General features: G+C 36.2%; 1 long non-coding RNA gene across 7 annotated transcripts in view; it reads right to left on the reverse strand.

Moving 5' to 3' along the window:
- The window catches only part of LOC130831327 (uncharacterized), a 142681-nt gene extending 135918 nt beyond the window's left edge, over positions 1-6763 (reverse strand). For all 7 annotated transcript variants that reach the window (XR_009048038.1, XR_009048034.1, XR_009048033.1 and 4 more), the window contains exons 1-2: positions 6603-6763; positions 5533-5690 (exon numbers count right to left, since the gene is read on the reverse strand). This is a non-coding gene — a long non-coding RNA (uncharacterized LOC130831327). The remainder of the gene's footprint in view (positions 1-5532; positions 5691-6602) is intronic.
- Positions 6764-7133: the final 370 nt, after the last annotated feature.

Genomic DNA, 7133 nt, shown 5'->3' on the forward strand with positions numbered 1-7133 from the left:
TCAATTAATACTTAAGTCCAACATTTTTATTAAATTTAGTAAGATAATTTTCTCTCAAAATTTTAGAATGGCAAACTTTGAAATTATTTTCAACAAAAAATTATAAGTACTTCAAAGGACAAAATATGCTTTCAAATGCTATAGATCTGAGTTTTCAATAGTGATGAACAGATTGAAGAATATTAAAGTGCAATAACTTATCTCCAATTAGGTTATTGAAAAGATTCTTGTTGTACTTATAAATGCTTCAATTTATATCTCCTCTTCCATGAAGTCATAGTTACAATTAAGTCATTAGTAAAATTATCAGTATAATATGATATTCTTTACCGAAGACTATTAAAAGAACATTATGGAAAATGTGTGTGTATCACTTAAAGAATCTAAAGTAAATGATTGCGTTTTCTGAACCTAAAAATATTGATTTAAAAAACATACTTGAAATTGGAACTGTACCTGAAAAGATTGATTGTCTGTTTAACATAGCTTTAAGGCAACTAGATTAGAATAAATGGGTAAAAATATATTCACCTCATAGCTTTCTCTTGGGTTCATCTGTGTTTTATGAATTGAAACCCCTTTGCCACCTTCTTCAATATACACAGCAGCTCCCCATTCCACACCATTTTCCCTGTGTCCTTATGTCACGCCTAAATTATTCATCCACTTCATGAATAGAAAGAAAGCCTCTTGTCCTAAAGCACTTTTGATTTTTTAAAAATAACTTTTTTTCCTAAATAAATGTCTTTGGGTTGTGTTTTTATGTAAGGGTAGTAAAGCTCTTGGACGTACACTGTGATCATACTTCTTTACATCTCATTTGAGTTATTCATATTTTTACACATTGTTACCTCCTTAAGATACATAGCTGTGTTCTATGGAAAAGAGAATAGCTTTATTGAAATATCTATTATAGATCAGTATGTACTTGTCACGATGTTAGGTGCTGTATATTCAGAAAAGAAAATGACACAATCCCTTTTCCATAGAGCTCATAGAAGTCCACGTGAGGAAGCTGGTAAGTAAACCATCCTAGGAAAGATGGGCAGATGCTGGAAGAAAGGCAGGCACAGTGTGCTGCAATGCCACAGAGCAGAGCGGCCAACTCTGGAGGTGAGTGAAAGATCCATGAAGGAGATCAGACATAAACGGATTTTGAAGGATAAGTAGGAAGTGGGCTATTTGGGGATGTCAGTCAGAACTGCAGTGCTATCTAGCACGTCCTTGTATCCCTGCAAGGAGAAGAAATTGAAAGGCAGTGAAAGGAATTAATGTTGAATATATAGGCGGGGCTCAGATCACAAAAGATCATGCATGCTAAGCTAAGGTTTAGGGATTCCTAAACAAAAAAAAGGAGAGACAAAACAACTCTCGTATTTAAAAGTTCTAAGTAGCAAAATCAAAAGAAAAAATCATTTTAGACCAAGTGTGGAGAAAGATTGGAGACAGGGATGGCACTGAAGAATAGTCAGGAGGTTGTTGCATAATCCAGTGGCCATAGGGATGCTGAAGGAGGACAGGTCGGAGAGAGATTAGGAAGATTGAATCCACATGAGTTTATCACAGATGGAATCTGGGTTTTAAGGGAGAGTAAATCAAGACAGATGCCTGCTAGTGTTCTTCCTTGGGCATCTTGAAGGATGTTTATGCAGCTCAATGGCAGGGGTGAAAAGAATTTGATGGCAGGGCACAGGGTGGGGGTGGAGATCAGTTTAGCTCCCCCATGTTGAATCTGTGCTGAGACTTTCACATGGAGAGATCCAGGAAGTTGAATGTATGGGCTTGGGTCTGAGAAGAAGGAGTTCGAGGCTTAGAATTGAAAGGCACTATTTTAAGCTATAGAAAAGTAAGATTTTCAAGGAAAAACATGTGTGTGAAAAGATAAGAAACCTGAGTCTAGAAATCTGTGGAACATATATTTGTAAGGTGATGATGAAGGATCCTGGCTAGAAATAAGAGAATAACCACAAGAAAACTCCCTCAGCCAAAACAAGGGAGACAAGCATGTTCTGGTACTCTGTCTTCTAAGTCCCAGAAAATAGCTGCATGTGTTAAAGACACATTAATTAAGTTGTATATGTAATCTGAGTATACAATTATATATGGGATTAAATGTATAAATTACATTACTTGAATAAACAAATACATGACATAGGAAGCAAACAAAATTTACTCTATAGGAGAAACAGAATTCCCTCCATATCATTGATTGCCCATCACACATGGACCCTAGATTCTACTGAACTTTGTGCAGTTTGGTAAAGCCTTTTGGCTTGTATTTCGTTTTTCATTATTGTGAGATCTCATATGCAAGCCTCTGCTTCATTGTTCCACTATAAAAGAGATGCGTTTATTTCATCATGCTCCCATCTTTGGAAAAAAATTTTTTCAATGTTTGCTGAAATTTTGGAAAAGGAAGTACCAAAGGAGAACTAGCTTTGTTCTATCCATGTTCTACTTATCTCAAATTACCTTTTTCCCCTTGTTCTGTGTCCTTGTCTTTTAATTATTCAAGAGGCATTATTTCTAAGGAAAAGAAAGGCCTCAAGATACTAGGCATGGATATTTGCACTTAAGCCTTCATTATACTATTCAGGAAAAAAAGCAGAGGTGTCAACCAGTAAACTGTTGATTTCCGGTGAACTGTTGTGAAGATTTCATATTTCTTTGCTGTCATCCTCATTTGCACTCACAACTGCAACTTGAATGAGCTCATTAAATGCATACATAAATGCTCCTCTTAGGAAAATCATTGGTCACAAATTAATACCAGCATGAATAAACTTGCATAAAATTGAAATATATCTTTCTAAAACAGAATAAAGAGGAATGAAATTAAATGATGAGAAACTGTGACACACTGAAATATACAGTAAAAATAACTGAACTGTCCTTTGTCTTAGGAATTTCATGGGTCTAAGTAATTTTGTATTTAATGGACATTTTTCCTCTCAAAGTTTTTTTTTTTTTAATACTGAAACAAAAATATAGCTGTTAGCACCTTAACAGCATTTCTCCCTTAGTGCATGAGTATGTATTTCATAGACTCAAGAGGCTTGTTCACATGTTAAAGTGCGCTAGGATCATTAACGTTCATCTTGTCAACCATCAACGGTGGGTACTTGCTTAAATGATTCTAAATACGTAGGTCCAGGTATGCAATAGTGCAGAGGTAGCGGAATACCTCTTTAAATACTGTAGGCTCTGGTGACTATGTTGATAATTGTGGGTTGAGCTCATAGAATGAGAAGCAAATCAATATTTCAACACATCTAATCCGTGAATACTACCTACTTTCTGCATGATTTTCTGTTTATTATCATCTCCTCATAAACTGCTAAATTTAGGAAATATGCCTTCTGTGCCTGATGTTTCTACTCAGATGAAGAAGAAAGAAGAAACCCTAATAAATAGGATAATTTCGTAAAGCTATAAGGCATTTGCACAGAGGCTGCTAGTAAAAGAGAAAAAAGGGAAAGAGGAATCTTGCCTCTCTAAAAATATCTTTGAAATAAGACACAAAAGTGTTGGTTGATTTTTGGATAGAAAACTAACCTTAATAATGTGACTAAGATATTTGCAAACAGGATGCTGTTATTACATGTTCTCCTAGGTACACAGTGAAAGCAGAACTACTGGAAGCACACAGAAAATAAAAAGCAGCCACAACCACCCTTTCAGAAATATCTGCTCTTGCTTTATCTTTGTTTTATCATGAATCTCAAACTATGGGATTAAACTTTCGGAAAGCATATAGAGGAATTTCTGAATGCATTAAAGAGAATATAACCATAAAATCTGGTCCAGTTTATTATAAATCCTATTTTTAAAACCTTAATAGAACCCATTAATATGTTCTAGAATTCCTTAGGGCATTCTCTTGCCTCAACTTTTGTCGTAGCACTTTGTTTCATCTTTGACTGGAGTCCTTATCACATGAGCCCCATCATTAATTAATCTTATTTAAAAATCTAGCCTTTCCTTTCAGGTGCCAGATTAAAAACACTAAAGTTCAGGAAACAAATGATCAATTTATTAGGAATATAGTTCTACTTCCACTTTATAAATTTCAGATAAAGTCTATTAATTTTTGAAATAGAGGAAATATACATTTATTCATTCCTTTGCAATTCTTCATGGCTTAGACTATTACGGAAATCTTTAGAATGTCATTTTTAAAAAAGCATTATTGAATGCATAAACAGTAATATAACTTCAGAAAATCAGCCACCAGCCTGGCACAGATCTTTCTATCTGTCCATCTTGCCTTCTTATTCTTATTCTAACTTCATTCATAGCTACAAATCTATACGCTAGTTTCTAACCTAAATTTTTCTCCTAATTTTTTCTGTGTTGCTGTATAGGCTTTTGTACTACTCATTATTGCAAGGTGGGATCTCTGGAAGCAGACCCTGAGAGTTTGAAGTGTTAGATGTTTATTAAGGATGAGCATCTGTAAAGTTAAGGGGAAGGAAGCAGTCCTGCCTACAAGAAAAGCTCAATAGTGAGGGAGTCATGGCATGTCTGCCAGCTAGGCGGGAAGATCTAGAGTATTGACTGGCAGAGTGCCCCGTATTGGGCCAAAATGGCTCAGCCATTCTACCTCCATCCTACTTGGTTATAGGACTTGGGCTGCCTTGGGAAGAGCAGCGTTTTGAAGCTGAGGCACACCATGAAGGAGTGGTCAGTGGAGGCCATCTGCTGCCACACTCCCTACAGATGGGCCATGCATCTGCACGTCTACCTCACTCATTATCTTTGATGGCCAGTGACAAACACTAAAGTCAAACTGGCTCAAGTTCACCCTCTATCTTCCAAGTTCTAGTCAATGTCAAATATTTGTTACCTGTCTGTTTCGTAAGAGGTTAGATGCATTATCTTATGATCGACTCTTTATTTCACATAGTGTGAAGATGCTCAATTGCCATAGTGTTACCACCATTGATAAAGTCATTTTTCTTTCTTTCCTAAAGATTTCTAGTCAATGGAAAATCCTTTCAACCAATCTCTCCTCTTCTAGAAGAAATTATGCATGGAAATTTATTTTCTATAATCTTTCATTGATACCTCGAATCGGTATCTGAGATGTGCTCTATGCTAGAGAAGCTTGTGCTTCAAGCTTTGTCTTGGCTAGACACAGAAGCTAAAGGTACGGACCAATTTTTGAATAAGCATGAAAATTCTTTTTTTATGTGCTTTATGAGAACATGCCTTTGAAGCATCTTGCCAAAGGCTTTTCGTCTTCTGGTTGTTATAGGAATACATGGTCATCCCAAAGGGGTAAAAGAAACCAAACTGGGTTCCACCTTAATCAGATTCACAATCATGTACTAATGTAATTTGTCCTAATCTATTTTAGAGGAAGACCACCATTTATGATTCCCAGAGACATGAGGGAATAAATGTGGCTGTACAGAAATCCCCTGGGTGTTCTATATACTATATTTACCAGTTCATAAAAAAGCTAATCGCATTTCTGAAAGGAAGGCTTTATGGATGCAATGTACATCCTAACGCAAAAGCCCTACTTACCCGGGCGCCCCACAGTCACATGTCCGATCTGCTGGCTGTCCACAGATTGTATTTTGGCTTGTAGTAACTTATTTCAGAAGAAGGAGTGCACAGAGTAGTGTATTAGCCTGATCACGTATGTCAATGTTTGAGAGACAATTCTATTTTTAGTTGTTTTACTGGAAAAAAAAAATAGGTGACACTTAGCATAGTAATCAATTACCCTGTAGTAAAATAGAAACTGATTCGTCCCAGATTTTTTTTCTTCCTGATGCCTTGGAAGATAAATGTATTAAGTGACTTGTTAAAAGAAAAATAATTCTTTTTTTAAAAAGAGGCACCATGTTGTTGTGTCTGAGAAACATGAAGCTATTGTAGGGAACGCTGCCAACGGTAATGAATGTATAAGTTTATTTTGCAATGAAATCCTTTCTCGTGGATTTTATTTTTCACTACAAACATGTTTTTACAAAAGTGATGTTTTCTATAAACAGACCTGGTCTTAGATGACACACTACTAAAGCAAGCCAGAAATGTAAATAATCAAATAATTTTTATTTACTTTTCTGCAATGATCATGAAATCATACTGACCTAATATTTCATCATTTATTTAATTTTCGCCTGATTTTTTTTTTTTCTTTATCTCTGGTGCATTCTGATGTTCATCTGTTACTAAGTTAACTCTACCTTACTCTCCTCATTTTCATTTAGTTAAGAATGTAATTTTGTGGATTGAGCAGTGTGCCTTACAGATATGGTAAAAATAGTATAATTGTTCACAGTTGTTAGAGGGTGTGATCTTTGAGGGTGTCTGGAAATCAGCTCTTGCCTGAAAAGTATGACGAGTCATGAATTAACTGATTGACAAATATGAATTTGAAGTAAAACAATAATATCTAAATTTAAATAACACGGTATTTCTGTGTATTTGACATAGCTTCCCTGTGCCATGACTAAAGGTGTATGTAGGTCTTTAATTGGTAAATTTTGGCCATACCTTTGGTCAATCTTAGGGCTTAAATGTCAGGACCCTGAGCCTCTGCACACTTGGTAAAAGAGCGTTCTTTTGCCTCCCCACCCCGTACTTACATTTTCAAAGAAGTACCTTAATTCTTCATCTAGTGTTCTTCTCTCCACCTTCCTCCTTCCTCTCAAGAGTCCCCAGTCACTTCATGGGAGACAATTATGCCTGTAGCTCAGGGACCTAAAGTAATCACCAGGCTTGGCATGAAAGGATGCTGGGTTGCACACTGAAGCACCAAGCAACAAAGATTCAGTGCAGATATTAAGAAAGGGGAGTACATGATAGCAATTATTCCATTGGCCCGATTTCTGCCAACCTACAGGATACGGCAAAGAGGCCAAAGCATAAACACCACCTAGTATTACTCAGAATGACTCATGGATTTTTGCTATTCAGAACCAAGTGGAAGTCTTTGCCCAAAGATCTGTGCTGTGATAACAAAGCTTCCAGAAAAGCAAAACAAATCTCATAGACTTTGGGCCTCTTATTCAGTACAAGATCAACTTCTCGCTGTGTCTCCCTTTAGAGTTTGAAGTTACCATAAGAAGCTCTGTTTAGAAAAGCCGAACGATAAAATATCACGTAAAGTCGTGAAG

The sequence above is a fragment of the Hippopotamus amphibius genome, chromosome 11 (genome assembly GCF_030028045.1).
Source record: "Hippopotamus amphibius kiboko isolate mHipAmp2 chromosome 11, mHipAmp2.hap2, whole genome shotgun sequence".
In the NCBI taxonomy this organism is placed as follows: Eukaryota; Metazoa; Chordata; class Mammalia; order Artiodactyla; family Hippopotamidae; genus Hippopotamus; species Hippopotamus amphibius.